We start from the raw sequence: 17,697 nt of genomic DNA, 5'->3' as shown, positions 1-17,697 counted from the left end.
CGTGCTTATAAATACTATTGTAGGAATTGAGATTACTTGACTGTAAGAAGGTTGGGATGTGAATGGTTTAAAATATGCTTATATTATTATATATTTTAAAAACATCAAAAAAAGGGAAAAAAAAATCCCAGAATGTTTCTAAATCTCAGACTCCTGGGGAAAAATGTCCCCCAAATAATAATAATCTGAAACCCTTTTTCTAACTTTTCTGCAAAGATACATACCTCCTTGTAGATTTAAAATTTTTTTCATTATTCCTTTATAGGGCTTTCCTGGTGGCTCAGATGGTAAAGAATCTGCCTGAAATACAGGAGATGTGGGTTCAGTCCCTGGGTTGGGAAGATCCCCTGGAGAGGGGAATGGCAACCCACTCCAGTATTCTTGCCTGGAGAATTCCATGGACAGAGGAGCCTGGCAGGCTATAGTCCATGGGTTCACAAAGAGTCAGACACGACTGAGTAGCTAACACTTAAACTTTCACTTTCATTCCTTTATAGATAAGGAAAAAAAAAATTGAAAGAAATTTCATTACTCTGCCATCATGGAATGTGTGTCAAATGATATGCTAAGTGGATAAGGTAGCAGTTTTGAGTAAAATACACCCAGTTCAACTCTAGCTCTGACACTAATGGAGGACTCTTGGGTTAAGTGCTTAAGCTAACTCTCCAGTTATTTACTTCTAAAATGTAGACGACAAGATCTACTTTTAAGTTTGCCACCAAATAAAACAAGATCTAGGTAAAAATCTGCACATGTCATGGGACCTCAGGGAATGTCATTTGTTTTTCTCCTCTCTTTCATACCCTGTGCTTTCAGGATGAAAGAAAATGAAAATGTTGCTAAGTTATGTTGGATTCTGTAACCCCACAGACTGCAGCCTGCCAGGCTCCTCTGTCCATGGAATTCTCCAGGCAAGAATACTAGAGTGGGTTGCCATTCCCTTCTCCAGGGGATCTTCCTGGCCCAGGGATCAAACCTGGGTCTCCTTTATTGCAGGCAGATTCTTTACTGTCTGAGCCACCAGGGAAGACCATGTAAGCACAATATTTTATAATATTACCTTGTGAAAAATAAATGATGATTTTCATTCAGACAAGAAAGATGTATTTTCAAAATAGATAAGTTTTTCTATGTAAGTGCAAATGATCTATACTCATTGTCTGTGCAGTTTTGGCAAAAAGTGCCCATCCATTCACAGTAAATATGTTGTGAAGATATATAGCTAAATAAATGGACCCCACAGTGAGGGAGGTTTTGGAGGAGGCTGTGACTCTCCCTTTCCTAACTGCCTTACTCATCAGAGACTGTACTATCCTATTAAGGGCGTTAGGAGTTTCCTGGCCTTGAACTGATTATTTAGGGTGGGTACTAACTTGCCTCAATGGATGGGTAACCCCCACCCCATAACCTACTCACCTTACCTGTTATACATAGACTTTCTAACTTAGAATAACCTTGGGTTGTTTTAGATTAACAGAAGAAATAAAACTAGTCTAACGTTTTCTTAACAAAGTTCTTTCTTTCCTAATTCCTTACATTTCTAGTATTATCTTTACTTTAGGTGGCTCAGATGTAAAGCGTCTGCCAGCAATGCAGGAGACTTGGGTTTGATCCCTGGGTCCCAAAGATCCCATGGAGAAGGAAATGGCAACCCACTCCAGTACTCTTGCCTGGAAAATTCCATGGACAGAGGAGCCTGGTAGGCTACAGTTCATGGGAGCCAAAGAGTAAGACACGACTGAGCAACTTCACTTAAAACCAACAGTAGTATTTTCTTTTCTTTCCCATCCCCCCGCCATTCATTTTTGGCTTTTCACCCTGGTAAAATACTACTAAAATAAATCAGCTAAATTTTAGCATAAATACAGTGAAAACCAGCAGTTGAAATGATTGCAACTTGGAAAATGTTAGATGGAGGCACTTCAAAAGAAAGATTTCTCCATATCACAGGCTGCTGCTTTGAAATAACTCATGTTTCTTTCCCACCTCTAAATTGTCATTTTTCCAGTTCTCCTTTTTTGGAAGCTTCAGTATGCAAAGCTTTGACAACAGTTTAGGAAAATGAACTCACTCCCTACTGTGTGTGACATTTGCTTGAGGATAATTTGTTTGGCTCAAAATTGGCAGTTGCTGAAATGAGTGAAACAGTGAGATGTTTTCATGGGTTCGTTGTTGAAAGAAAGGAAATCCTCCAAGGTGGCCATTTAATTTCACAGCTCTGAAACCTTTATCTGATTATACATCTTTGAATGGGTATTTTCTTCTTCAGTTCAGTTCAGTTCAGTTCAGTCGCTCAGTCATGTCCGACTCTTTGCGACCTCATGAATCGCAGCATGCCAGGCCTCCCTGTCCATCACCAACTCCCGGAGTTCGCTCAAACTCACATCCATCAAGTCAGTGATGCCATCCAGCCATCTCATTCTCCGTCGTCTCCTTCTCCTCCTGCCCCCAATCCCTCCTACCATCAGAGTCTTTTCCAATGAGTCAACTCTTCCCATGAGGTGGCCAAAGTACTGGAGTTTCAGCTTCAACATCAGTCCTTCCAAAGAACACCCAGGGATGATCTCCTTTAGAATGGACTGGTTGGATCTCCTTGCAGTCCAAGGGACTCTCAAGAGTCTTCTCCAACACCACAGTTCAAAAGCATCAATTCTTTGGCGCTCAGCTTTCATCACAGTCCAACTCTCACATCCATACATGACCACAGGAAAAACCATAGCCTTGACTAGACGGACCTTTGCTGGCAAAGTAATGTCTCTGCTTTTGAATATGCTATCTAAGTTGGTCAAAACTTTCCTTCCAAGGAGTAAGCGTCTTTTAATTTCATGGCTGCAGTCACCATCTGCAGTGATTTTGGAGTCCACAAAAATAAAGTCTGACACTGTTTTCCACTGTTTGCCCATCTATTTGCCATGAAGTGATGGGACCAGATGCCATGATCTTAGTTTTCTGAACGTTGAGCTTTAAGCCAACTTTTTCACTCTCCACTTTCACTTTCATCAAGAGGCTTTTTAGTTCCTCTTCACTTTCTGCCATAAGGGTGGTGTCATCTGCATATCTGAGGTTATTGATATTTCTCCCGGCAATCTTGATTCCAGCTTGTGTTTCTTCCAGCCCAGCGTTTCTCATGATGTACTCTGCATAGAAGTTAAATAAGCAGGGTGACAATATACAGCCTTGACGTACTCCTTTTCCTATTTGGAACCAGTCTGTTGTTCCATGTCCAGTTCTAACTGTTGCTTCCTGACCTGCATACAGATTTCTCAAGAGGCAGGTCAGGTGGTCTGGTATTCCCATCTCTTGAAGAATTTTCCACAGTTTATTGTGATCCACACAGTCAAAGGCTTTGGCATAGTCAATAAAGCAGAAATAGATGTTTTTCTGGAACTCTCTTGCTTTTTCCATGATCCAGCGGATGTTGGCAATTTGATCTCCAGTTCCCCTGCCTTTTCTAAAACCAGCTTGAACATCTGGAAGTTCACGGTTCACGTATTGCTGAAGCCTGGCTTGGAGAATTTTGAGCATTACTTTACTAGCGTGTGAGATGAGTGCAATTGTGCGGTAGTTTGAACATTCTTTGGTGTTGCCTTTCTTTGGGATTGGAATGAAAACTGACCTTTTCCAGTCTTGTGGCCACTGCTGAGTTTTCCAAATTTGCTGGCATATTGAATGCAGCACTTTCACAGCATCATCTTTCAGGATTTGAAATAGCTCAACTGGAATTCCATCACCTCCACTAGCTTTGTTTGTAGTGATGCTTTCTAAGGCCCACTTGACTTCACATTCCAGGATGTCTGGCTCTAGATGAGTGATCACACCATTGTGATTATCTTGGTCATAAAGATCTTTTTTGTACAGTTCTTCTGTGTATTCTTGCCACCTCTTCTTAATATCTTCTGGTTCTGTTAGGTCCATACCATTTCTGTCTTTTATCGAGCCCATCTTTGCATGAAATGTTCCCTTGGTATCTCTAATTTTCTTGAAGAGATCTCTAGTCTTTCCCATTCTGTTGTTTTCCTCTGTTTCTTTGCAAAACGTTAGAGAATGTTTATATTGATGTGACTGTTAATACAAAGCTATGTGTGTGTGCTTAGTGTGTGTCTGACTCTTTACAATCCCATGGACTGAAGCCACCAGGCTCCTCTGTCTGTGGGGATTCTCCAGGCAAGAATACTGGAGTGGGTTGCCATTTCCTTCTCCAGGGGATCTTCCCGACCCAGGCATGAACCAGGTCTCCCACTTTCAGGCAGATTCTTGACCATCTGAATCACCAGGGAAGCCCTACAGAGCTATGAAAGCGTGTTACTTAAAGTGTTATGGAGATACTCGAGAACAATGTTTCTGTTTTCTCAAATCAGCGTTTCATATCTTCCACTTTTCCTGCCTTATGGTTCTGGGTATTCAAGTGACAAATCATGTCACTTCCTTTTCTTTTTGATTGGCTAGTTTGGGCTTCCCTGGTGGCTCAGACAGTAAAGAGTCTGCCCAGGGTTTGATACCTGAGTCAGGAAGACTCCTGAAGAAGGGAGAGGGAACCCACTCCAGTATTCTTGCCTGGAGAATTCCATGGACAAAGGAGCCTGGTGGGCTACAGTCCACTGGGTTGCAAAGAGTCAGACACAACAGAGGGACTAATACACAAACACTAATTGGCCTAGTTCAGGGCCCTGTTAACTGGATTATTGAACCCACCCTGCATTCTGGCCTCTCATGCATTCTCAGTGCTGATGCTAATCCTGTCTAATAGGGATCTAGAGCTACTCCCCTCATTTGATGATTCTCAGATTCCCAGCAGATATTCAGAAACTTTTCTTACCAAACTCTTTTTCTGTACAATATTTTCTCCACCAGCACTGCTGTCTGTTTAAAACTTGGCCAGAAACATTCCCACCTTACTAACATCACTCAGGTTATCCTCTGCATCATATTTTCCTTTGTTCTAAATGGACCCAAACCATCTTTTGCAGTCTAACTTAGATCCCACCACATCTTTGAATTTCTTCTAGGGCCTTCTCTGATAGTTCTCATCTGTACCCCTTGAATTAACAAGATGGCCTTTATGCCCCTCATTGAACTGTGTCTTCTCAGAGATAAGGATCTTGTCTTATTCACCTTGGTCTTCCATCAGCCTTGCCTTACTGGCACTCAGTAGATAGTTATTGAGCTGAATCAACAATTAAATGGAATTTGCTGTTGTAAAACAGCGAGGAGGAGGGAGGAAGCGAATGACAATATAAAAATAAATTCAAATGCCTGTGGGTAAGCCCAGGCATACCCCTTTGTACAAGGTATAGTGCGGAGCATTGTGGGGAGATAAAAAGAAAGCTCAGCAAAATCCAGGCTATGGGAAACCCTACAGGACAATTGACCTGGTTTCTTCAATAAATAGATTGTTAAAAAAGAGAGAGAGATTAATAGAACTTACAAAATATATCAACCAGTTGCAATGTGTACACTTTATTTGCATTCTGATTCAAACAAACAGTAAAAAACATAATACAATTAGGGAAATTTGAGCAATGATCAGATAACTGGTGTTAAGAAATTATGGTTAATTTTCATAGACATGATATTAGTGTGTTTATGCTTTAGAGTAGCCTTATTTGTTAGAGATACATGTTGAAATATTTGTGGATGAAAGGATGTGGTGCCTGGGATTTACCTTCAGACAGCCTGGAATTGGCGAGCGTGGTGGAGGGGAAGGGAGAGTGTGGGTATGAAGAGCAAACTAGATTGGGCATGAGTTGATAATTGTTGAAGCTGGATTGTGGGTACAGAGGTTTTTCATTATTTCTGCTTTTTATGTGTTTGAAAGTTTCCATAATAAAAGGTATGAGATAAGGGACAAGACATGAAGCTTGTTTTTAAAGAATTGAAAGGGCATGAAATTGGCATCTGGGAGGCTCAGGTTCTAGCCCTGGCTTGCTTTGAGAGAAGCCATATGATCTGGAGTCACCCATTCAACACTTCTGGGCTTTACAGACTTTCCTGAGTTAGTGAGTTCACTGGATGGGTCCTCATGGCCACTGGTCACTTGGAATGCTGCTCTTCTGATAGAGACTTGGAGCCTGTGTTCAGGAGTCTGGCATCAAGGAGCTGTGTTTATGAGGGGCATGGTTGGTTTCACTCGAGCTGTGTATTTACCAGATTCTACTTCTAGACTTGTCATCTCCTTTTCCCCAGGGAAGCTGGCAGCATTCTGTAGTATGTATTGTCAGTTTGAGTTGATAGAACTTCAGGCAAAGAACAAAGTAACATCCTGTCATTAGCTGAGAAGTCTTATTCATGAAGTTGATGCTGCCTGTATAGGGATTAAGATGAGCTCAGGCTCTGTGTTCCTTGGACAAGTGGCTTAACCTCCCTTCTTCAGAGGGTTGTTAGAATTAAATGAATCAGTACCTACTGTGTGTTTTGAGCGGTGCCTAGCCCATAATAATGGCTCAATAAATGGTGGATACTTCTATTGGCTCCAGGGTTAAGTGTTAGTCACTCAGTCGTGTTCGACTTTTTGTGACCCAATGGACTGTAGCCTGCCAAGCTCCTTTGTCCATGGAATTCTCCAGGCTAGAATACTGGAGTGGGTTGCCATTCCCTTTTCCAGGGGATTCCAGGGGATCTTCTCAAACCGGGGTTCAAGTCCACCTCTCCTGAATTGCAGTTAGATTCTTTACTGACTGAGCCACCAGTAGTTCTGCTTATATTTTGTATTTCTAGTTCTCATAGGTTCATTGAGGCTTAAGTACATTCGTTATACTCAGATTCTTCCTTTTCTCCCTCTCTCCAATGGTAGAAGCACATTGGAGAACTCACGGCAGCCTGTGGGACATAAGAGGGTAGTCTGGGAAGGGAGCTAGTGAGCACAACCGGCCTCTTAGAGGTTATCCTATCTGCCCTGCCCATCACTCGCCTGCTCATGGGCTGAGTTGCTGAGGAATTCGGCTGAGAGGGCAGAGATGGAATGTTCGTGGAATCCACTCTCTTGGCTGCTGGTTATTTCAGTGGCTGTGTTCAGCTTCCTCAGGTCTCTTTTGGTTCCTCATTGATGACTGGGTGGTGGTAGGGAGAGAGAAATTCTCCCTGTCTTTCTGATCTGTCTAGTGTTTTTTTAAAATCCCCTGTGTTGAGAAGGAAGTCTGGTAATGCCCTAGCATTCACAGGGCAGGGAGATCAGAGGAAGCGTGGTGTTCTCAGGCATGCTGACTAATTGCTTAAGCAGCAGGGATTCCGTCACTTCCTTTCTAAGGCCTGTTGATCTCAGACCCTTGTCCTCCCAGTCAAGGCCCGCAGCATCTGGGAGGCCCCTGCCGGTTCCTTACAGCCAGCTTGCCTGGGCCCTGGGTCACTGCCTCGCAGCTGTCGAAATCACATCCCCATCTTTGTTTTTCGTCCTTGATGTTTCCCAATAAATAACATTGTTTTCCAGCACCCACAAAGCAGCATCCTGTCTTTTTTTTTTTTTTTGCCCTTAAGCCTATTGCTTTCCTCCTTAATGTTATTTCTTGATTGCCTTCATTTTCTTTGGATGCTTCTATTTATTTTGTGTTCATTAAGCTGAAAATAGGTTTACAAGCTTCCCTTGTTTATTCCTTGGATGAGATTCCAGTTTATAGATTATTCATATCCCTTTGCTTTTTCTGCAGTGTTGAGGCACTTAACAGCTCATGGAAATTTCCTAATGACAAGGGAAGTAATGTCTCTATAAAACCTGACAGATGACAAAGCGAGTCCATAGAGAAAATAACATACTAGACTTAAGAGTTGAGAAGGCTAGATTTTATCCTGGTTTGAATTTCCATTCACAAATGTTGGGTCTTTGGACAAGTTATTTTTACCTTCCCCTACTTCAGTTTTCTCATTCAAAAAATGGAAATTTCTAGAGGTTGTTGGGAGATGATGTATTCTTGGTACTGATTAGATTTAATAAATACTAGCTAATATTACTGTGGATATTGTGATCTTATTGAGCTTCACAGGATAGTAAATTTTTTGAGGTAGATCAGGTCATTTTCTTTATTTTCATTAATGCATCTATTCCTTTCCCTTTGCTTAGAAAAAAGGGAGATAGAGAGGTAGAGAGTTCAGGCTCATACATTTCTTTCATATAGACGTAGCATGAAGGCTTGATGAGTTTGAGATCTGTCTAAAATCCTTTCCTCGAGGAAGAGTTGAGGTCTAAGTGGAGGACTCCTTTCTGCATCCTTGTACTCCAGCTTAGTCTGGGTTCAGTACCACGGGGGAAGACCTGGGGGTGGGGTGGGCTGTGTGTCTGGAGCTCCTCCTTCAGTCCACTTTCATTGTCCTTGATTTAGAACCATGTCCAGGCCTCCTGAGAGCAGGCAGTGGGCCAGGCGGCAGTGTGGTGCCGTGGGCAGAGCTGCCCGCTTTACTGCAGAACCTTCTTGGCTCTGCTACGAAAGCTCTCTGCCCCATAGTTCCCTCCTCCTCTACAGGAGCTGTGCCATGAGATGGTCTCAAGGAGCAGGACTCAGAAAGGGCCTGACCCACTGTAGGTGCCTACTCAAGGTTGGTTCCTTTCCTGATTTAGAATGTGTCTCTGAGTTGTGCTGGGGAAAGCTCCTGCTAAAGGAATTTCAGGCAGCAGCACTCAGGTTGTAGAGGCATTTTTGTGGGCAGTGGTAGCCTTGAAGCACCCTGAACCAATGCTGCCCTGCCAAGAAAGGCTGGTCTGATAGAGCTGGGACTTGATCTCAGCCAGTGTATCTCACCTCCGGGTGGGCCTGAGAGGGACATGGTTTTGTCAGAATACACATTCTGGGCTCTAAACCAGACCTACTGTCCAGACACCTACCTTTTGGAAAAGCTTCCTAGGTGCTCCTGATGTCGACCTGGCTTTGAGCCATGGCTTGAGACAAACCAGAGTGACTGTTTATCCTCCCAGTTCTCACAGCAGCCCTCCGAGTTCTGTGCTGTTATTATGTCCTTCCGGCATGACATGTCCATGGTCACACGGCAAGGGTGGGACAGAGCCAGGTTTTGAGCCCCGGCCACCTGGCCTTGGAGTCAGTGCCTTTGCCCCTTCTCCTCCAGATAGAATTGCCTTGGGAATGGGCTTTGGAGTGTATAGCTCTTATCGAAGGGCTGGGGAAATTGGTCAGAACCAGCAGTTTCCTTCTTTACTGACACTTTTATTTCTTGGTATGTCCTGGCTGGCTTCAGGTTTCAAGAGGAGCCCTTGTGTGTCCTGTTAGGTAGGGATGAGGGCAGCAGAACACGTCTACAAGCCCTCCTCGCGTATTTGTTCCTTCCACTCTCCCACTTATTATTCAATAAGGGTTAGCTTGCTCCAGGGGTGAAAATTTTGGGGGTCATTTCTTTGGCTTCTTTCACTATAGCTAAAATGCTCTCCTGAGCGCCCTTTGAGGGTGCCAGGTCGTTTGAGAAAGCCTGAGGAGAGTGGCTTTCATTTCGTCTGTACTTGGGGAAAGCAGAACAGAGTTCCAAGGATCTGCAGTCTCTCGGCTTTAACAAGCCTGGCGTAGGATGGTTGTTTGAGAAGGGCTTTCGTGTGGGAGCTTTTTCAGCTTGGAACTGAGTGCTTGATAGTTTCGAGAATACTCACTTCAGACTGACCTGCCCAGACAGAAAATTGTGGAGCCTTCAGGCAAATGCAGCAGGAGTGAAAGAACAATAGAAACAGGCACTTGCTGTGTACCAGGAATGGTCCTTTAGGACACTGGCCCTCATCCCGTGCTATCCAGGAGGTACATGTGATGTGTATGCTCAGTTGTGTCCAACGCTTTGCAACCCCTGTGGACTATAGGCTGCTAGGCTCCTCTGCGCATGGCATTCTCCAGGCAACAATACTGGAGTGAGTTGTCATTTCCTTCTCGAGGGGATCTTCCTAAGCCAGGGATCAAACCTGCGTCTCCTGTGTCAGCAGGCAGATTCTTTAACACTGCACCACCCAGGAAGCCCAGATGTTATGGCCCCCATTTTATACAGGAGTGATCAGACTCAGAAAGTTAAATGATGAACCGGTCTCCAGGTCACACAGATAAATGAGCAATGCAGTTGGGACTGGAACCCATTTCTCTCAAGACTCGAAAGGCTATGAACTTTCCTAAAACTGTGTACTTGGCTTCACAGTGGAGATTAACTTGCAGATGAAAGTTTTCTTTCCTAATATAACATCAGGATTTACTTTTCGATAAAGTGAATAAAATTAACACTGCTAAATGTTTCGTGAAATGAAAAGAGGAAAAAGGAATGAATGAATGGGTGCATGGATTGGTGAAGCTGGACTGATGATGGATTTAGACAGCACAGGGATATTCAGTGTCCTCAGGAGCTCTGGTAATTTCCTTCAGAACAGTGTCTTTTGTGGATTTCTTCCCCACCATTTGTTAAAGTAACATAGAATCTGGGTGAGGAAGCATTTGTATTCTTCAGTTCAGTTGAGTTCAGACACTCAGTCGTGTCCGACTCTTGGTGACCCCGTGAATCACAGCACGCCAGGCCTCCCTGTCCATCACCAACTCCTGGAGTCATGTCCATCGAGTTGGTGATGCCATCCAGCCATCTTATCCTCTGCCGTCCCCCTCTCCTTCTGTCTCCAATCCCTCCTAGCATCAGGGTCCTTTCCAATGAGTCAACTCTTTGCATGAGGTGGCCAAAGTATTAGAGTTTCAGCTTCAACATCAGTCCTTCCAATGAACACCCAGGACTGATGTCCTTTAGGATGGACTGGTTGGATCTCCTTGCAGTCCAAGGGACTCTCAAGAGTCTCCTCCAACACCACAGTTCAAAAGCATCAATTCTTTGGCACTCAGCCTTCTTCGCAGTCCAACTCTCACATCCATACATGACAACTGGAAAAACCATAGCCTTGACCAGACGGACCTTTGTTGGCAAAGTAATATCTCTGCTTTTGAATATGCTATCTAGGTTGGTCATAACTTTCCTTCCAAGGAGTAAGAGTCTTTTAATTTGTATTCTTAGCTATGTTTAATTCCCGACTTACTCTTGAATTTTCCTCCTCAATTAATTGTATTCCTATTCCTCCCTTTTTGTCTTCTTCCACTTGTCCTTTCGGAGAAGGCAATGGCACCCCACTCCAGTACTCTTGCCTGGAAAATCCCATGGATGGAGGAGCCTGGTGGGCTGTAGTCCATGGGGTCGCTAGGAGTCGGACACAACTGAGCGACTTCACTTTCACTTTTCCCTTTCATGCATTGGAGAAGGAAATGGCAACCCACTCCAGTGTTCTTACCTGGAGAATCCCAGGGACGAGTGGGCTGCCGTCTATGGGGTCGCACAGAGTCAGACATGACTGAAGCGACTTAGCAGCAGCAGCAGCAGCAGCAACTTGTCCTTTCTAATAGATTTTACTTGCCAGTATTACTTGGTTTAAAGTGGATAATGTATGTAGGTTTTTTTTTTTGGCTGTACCACACAACATGCAGGATCTTGTTCCCCAACCAGGAATCAAACCTGCGCCCCTGCATTGGAAGCATGGAGTCTTAAACCACTGGACTACCAGGGAATTCTCATAATGTGTGTAATTTTAATAATTCAGATTTCTCTGAAAAAGCCTGAGAAAAATTAATAGAGCCATACTATAGTGTATGAGCTGTGAAAATATAAGATAAGCTTTCCAACAAATGTTACTTTTATAACAATACTTATGATTCCATTTCCATGTCAGCCATTACAGATGCCCCAAGGAAACAAACACAGGGGGAAAATTAGATATGATCATATTAATTATGATTTCACTTCTGTGGTTAAATAGATTTCCAGTTAGAGCTGGAGTTGCTCCTTAATTAAACAAATATTTCTTCAATTCAGTTCAGTCGCTCAGTTGTGTCTGACTCTTTGTGACCCCATGAATTGCAGCATGCCAGGCCTCCCTGTCCATCACCAACTCCCGGAGTTCACTCAAATTCACGTCCATCGAGTCGGTGATGCCATCCTGCCATCTCATCCTCTGTCGTCCCCTTATCCTCCTGCCCCCAATCCCTCCCAGCATCAGCATCATTGTTTTCCAATGAGTCAACACTTCGCATGAGGTGGCCAAAGTACTGGAGTTTCAGCTTTGGCATCAGTCCTTCCAAAGAACACCCAGGACTGATCTCCTTTAGAATGGACAGATTGGATCTCCTTGCAGTCCAAGGGACTCTCAAGAGTCTTTTCCAACATCACAGTTCAAAAGCATCAATTCTTCGGCGCTCAGCTTTCATCACAGTCCAACTGTCACATCCATACATGACCACAGGAAAAACCATAGCCTTGACTAGATGGACCTTTGTTGGCAAAGTAATGTCTCTGCTTTTCAATATGCTATCTAGGTTGGTCATAACTTTCCTTCCAAGGAGTAAGTGTCTTTTAATTTCATGGCTGCCATCATCATCTGCAGTGGTTTTGGAGCCCAAAAAAATAAAGTCTGACACTGTTTCCACTGTTTCCCCATCTATTTCCCATGAAGTAATGGGGCCGGATGCCATGATCTTCGTTTTCTGAATGTTGAGCTTTAAGCCAACTTTTTCACTCTCCTCTTTCACTTTCATCAAGAGGCTTTTTAGTTCCTCTTCACTTTCTGCCATAAGGGTGGTGTCATCTGCATATCTGAGGTTATTGATATTTCTCCCGGCAATCTTGATTCCAGCTTGTGTTTCTTCCAGCCCAGCGTTTCTCATGATGTACTCTGCATAGAAGTTAAATAAGCAGGGTGACAATATACAACCTTGACGTACTCCTTTTCCTATTTGGAACCAGTCTGTTGTTCCATGTCCAGTTCTAACTGTTGCTTCCTGACCTGCATACAGGTTTCTCAAGAGGCAGGTCAGGTGGTCTGGTATTCCCATCTCTTGAAGAATTTTCCACAGTTTATTGTGATCCACACAGTCAAAGGCTTTGGCGTAGTCAATAAAGCAGAAAGAGATGTTTTTTCTGGAACTCTCTTGCTTTTTCCATGATCCAGCAGATGTTGGCAATTTGATCTCTGGTTCCTCTGCCTTTTCTAAAACCAGCTTGAACATCTGGAAGTTCACAGTTCACATATTGCTGAAGCCTGGCGTGGAGAATTTTGAGCATTACTTTACTAGTGTGTGAGATGAAGGCAATTGTGCGGTAGTTTGAACATTCTTTGGTGTTGCCTTGCTTTGGGATTGAAATGAAAACAGACCTTTTCCAGTCCTGTGAGCACTGCTGAGTTTTCCAAATTTGCTGGCATATTGAATGCAGCACTTTCACAGCATCATCTTTCAGGATTTGAAATAGCTCAACTGGAATTCTGTCACCTCCACTAGCTTTGTTTGTAGTGATGCTTTCTAAGGCCCACTTGACTTCACATTCCAGGATGTCTGGCTCTAGGTGAGTCATCACACCATCATGATTATCTGGGTCATGAAGATCTTTTTTGTACAGTTCTTCTGTGTATTCTTGTCACCTCTTCTTAATATCTTCTGGTTCTGTTAGGTCCATACCATTTCTGTCTTTTATCGAGCCCATCTTTGCATGAAATGTTCCCTTGGTATCTCTAATTTTCTTGAAGAGATCTCTAGTCTTTCCCATTCTGTTGTTTTCCTCTATTTCTTTGCATTGATCGCTGAGGAAGGCTTTCTTATCTCTTCTTGCTATTCTTTGGAACTCTGCATTCAGATGCTTATATCTTTCCTTTTCTCCTTTGCTTTTCGCTTCTCTTCTTTTCACAGCTATTTGTAAGGCCTCCCCAGACAGCCAGTTTGCTTTTTTCCAAACCCTATACTGGTCTGTGATTTCACCTGTTCTTTGGGTAATAGCACCATTTATGCTTTGAGTTGGTTTTTTAAGTTCTTAGCAGCCACTCTCAACATAATTTATTAGGTCAGAGTTTAGGAATGTTATTCCATGAAAGCCCATTTCCCACATGCTTGAAGGGTAACACCATGTCTGTGTGTATGTCTGGCTGTATAGTATGTTTTTGCATTCTCTCTCGCTCTTCTTCCTTTCTCCTCCTCCTCCTCTTTGTCTTACTGTCTTGACTAAGTATAAGTAGTACCAACATTAGTTTTAATTAAAAAAAAATTGAATAGATCAGTGTTTCCCTTTCAGACCATCAGCAATATAATATTTCTTGTTTAGAATGCATGTTCTTGTGCCCCACCCCAGATCTGAACTTGAGAACTGCTGAATTAGAGTTTCATGTGATCACTGATATTTTTAAACTATTAGTATAATGTTGTATTTCTCTCTTCAAATAAAGAGGTAATCTCATCCCCTCTGCTTCCCCCACCACCAAGTTAATATACTCTGATTAAAAATAAAAAACGAAAGCAGCCACTTTCAAATAAGAATCTTAGAATTCAGAATTTGAAAAACTTTCATTAGAACTTTATTGAAATATGAGCTGTTTCATACACTGTGAATATCCTTGAATTATTGCTAGTAAAATATCAAATTACTTGACTTAAAAAAAAGTTTAATGTTGACCAGAGGCATCAATGTGAAGTTCTAGTTCAAACTACTTAACAATTTAAAATGAAGCAGATGACAGATGCACAGACATGGATCTTGGTGGCAAGACTGGGTAAAACCAGGTTCTGATCGCTGCACATCAGCCGTGTGTCCCTGGCTAAGCCTTTCGCCATTCTGGACTCCAGTGTGCTCCTCTGTCCAGTAACGCACTGCTATGACCTTGTTCTAACTGAGTCAAGCTCTGTGAGAAGAGAAATACGATGTTGACACATGCGCCAGTATGTTGGGGAGAGGGAGTTTTTTTCTCAGTAGGGGGACTTTTAAAATGAAATATTTAGAGATCAAAGGAACTACAGTCCATCAATCCATAAGGAATACAGAAGTTAAAAAGAAGTGATCAGGAGTTTCTTGTACTCATTCAGAACAACAGTGCTGTACTCAGCCCAATTCCTGGTTATTGAAACCCAACCAGGAAAGGGACTTCCTTAGGGCAAGGACTAGCCTTTGTTTGACACATTGCAGTTGGTACATTTATTATACTGCTGCCAGGTATGTTTGTGCCATTTTATACAGTCCGGTATAAAATGAGTGGAGGTAGGAAGTGGACTGAGCAGTGTGTTTGCATGTTAGAAGCGTATTTCTTACCTGTTAGAAACCACTACTGTTGGAGGAAAGAAACAAAGCGTGCTGCCTTAAAAGATTCATCAGTATTGAGCCATTTCAAACAGCTGGAGACTTAGGGGAAGAAACTGTAGTTTAGTAAATGGTCTCTTGCTCGTGCTGTGTATTCCACTTCTCTATTCATTAATGCAGAGAATGATGAATATATCAAAAGTGGCAAAGTATATAAAGACCAGTGTTCCTTAAATCTCGTAATTTATGGACCTCTTCATTTAAAAGAAAAAAAATTACTCACAAACTCCCAGTACTGACATAAATATTTTTATTATGAAGTAGCTTAAATATGCCTGAACATAAAACTAGGTATAAACTCCTTATGCTTCCAGCTCTTATGTAACTGTAAAACAATGACAGATTTATTAATTTAAGCAAAATCAATAACACTCAAATTAACATTAATTTATCATGACAGATAAGTTTTTGGACTAACATTAAACCTTTCATTGGTAATATGATCATGGTGCTGTCAGCCAAAGTCCCAGTTCATTTCTCCTTCCACTTCCCTGAATTCAGACCTTCCCTCATAATAAAGCACCTTTATTTGGATGGAATATATGGTTTTGGTTTTAATTTAGCTTCATTTAATTTGCTTCCTTGTCCTTCATGATTAAATTTATACTACTAGGTGCTATGATGATTAGAAACATAAAGGCAGACAGACCCACTTTTGATCAAGCCAGAAGTTGGGACTTGGTGCCTCATTTTATTGGGCTGGTGGAGGAAAGACTGGGGTCACTGGTCCCTGCTATACTGACTTTCAGATCTGCGTGAGAGTGAATGATGTCATTCAGCAAAATGTGGAAACGAAGGAAAAGTAGGCTTTGAGAGAAGATGATCAGTTTGAGGCTTAGGTTTCTAGCAGTGTAGCTAGAAATCAATCACGTTTCCCGACTAAAGCCTTGTAATCTTGATAAAACATTTTTTATGTACTTTTGGGATCATGGGAACTAAGACAACTCCAGAGTCTAAGCCAACCACCAGTTAGTAAGGTAAAACCCAAGCTGGGAGCTTTCTGTGTAGGCAAACACAAAAGGCGGTTGCCTTCGCCATCGGGGTTGAAGACTAAGCCTTGGGTGAGTGGCAGTGTTAGAAGAGCCTGTATCCCACTAGGACCTGTAAAAGAATCTAAAGTGGCCCAGGTAGATAGTGCCTTTGGGCTTTTGGCAGAACCAAACAAAAATCTTTCTGGAGGAGGACATCCCTACTTTAGACCTTAGGATTGTCCTGACCAGTATCAACCAAATAAGAGTTCAGGATCAAAGACAGCTAACTCTTCTAGAAAACAAACCACCGGGGCCAGAGTCATCAGAAACAAATAAAGAATAGACTTTTCCCTGAAGACTTGAGATATTAAAATTATCTGATACAGAATATAAAATAACGATTTTGAAATACTTTAAGGAATAAAATACAATTACAAATAAATGAAAAGAGCGTGAGATAAAAATTGACTAGGTGGGGAGGAGTGAGGAGTTGGGAGCAGGATAAATGGGAGAATGAAGTGCACATGCTATATGTAAAATAAACAACAAGGGTTTACCATATAACACAGCTGACTATATTCAGCATCATGTATAAACAATCATGGAAAAGAACTGAAAAACAGAATATATGTTTATCAGTTCAGTTCAGTCGCTCAGTTGTGTCTGACTCTTTGTGACCCCATGAATCGCAGCACACCAGGCCTCCCTGTCCATCACCAACTCCCGGAGTTCACTCAGACTCAGGTCCATCAAATCAGTGATGCCATCCAGCCATTTCATCCTCTGTCATTCCCTTTTCCTCCTGCCCCCAATCCCTCCCAGCATCAGAGTCTTTGCACGAGGTGGCCAAAGTACTGGAGTTTCAGCTTTAGCATCATTCCTTCCAAAGAAAGGAATTCTTTGGGATTTCCAAAGAAATCCCAGGGCTGATCTCCCTCAGAATGGACTGGTTGGATCTCCTTGCAGTCCGAGGGACTCTCAAGAGTCTTCTCCAACACCACAGTTCAAAACCATCAATTCTTCGGCGCTCAGCTTTCCTTATAGTCCAACTCTCACATCCATACATGACCACTGGAAAAGCCATAGCCTTGACTAGACGGACCTTTGTTGGCAAAGTAACGTCTCTGCTTTTCAATATGCTATCTAGGTTGGTCATAAGTTTTCTTCCAAGGAGTAAGCATCTTTTAATTTCATGGCTGCAGTCACCATCTGCAGTGATTTTGGAACCCCCAAAAATAAAGTCTGACACTGTTTCCACTGTTTCCCCATCTATTTGCCATGAAGTGATGGGACCAGATGCTATGATCTTCGTCTTCTGAATGTTGAGCTTTAAGCCAACTTTTTCACTCTCCACTTGCACTTTCATCAACAGGCTTTTTAAGTTCCTCTTCACTTTCTGCCATAAGGGTGGTGTCATCTGCATATCTGAGGTTATTGATATTTCTCCCGGCAATCTTGATTCCAGCTTGTGCTTCTTCCATTCCAGCATTTCTCATGATGCATATAAGTTAAATAAGCAGGGTGACAATATACAGCCTTGACGTACTCCTTTTCCTATTTGGAACCAGTCTGTTGTTCCATGTCCAGTTCTAACTGTTGCTTCCTGACCTGCATATAG

General features: G+C 42.5%; 1 protein-coding gene across 15 annotated transcripts in view; it reads left to right on the top strand.

Annotated features, from left to right (window-relative positions):
* Positions 1-17,697, top strand: part of APBB2 (amyloid beta precursor protein binding family B member 2) — a 382,829-nt gene that overhangs the window by 49,891 nt on the left and 315,241 nt on the right. The window lies entirely within an intron of this gene.

The sequence above is a fragment of the Bos javanicus genome, chromosome 6, assembly GCF_032452875.1.
Source record: "Bos javanicus breed banteng chromosome 6, ARS-OSU_banteng_1.0, whole genome shotgun sequence".
NCBI classification, from domain to species: Eukaryota; Metazoa; Chordata; class Mammalia; order Artiodactyla; family Bovidae; genus Bos; species Bos javanicus.
The sequence above is the reverse complement of the archived record's forward strand: the minus strand, read 5'-3'. Positions and strand labels throughout refer to the sequence as shown.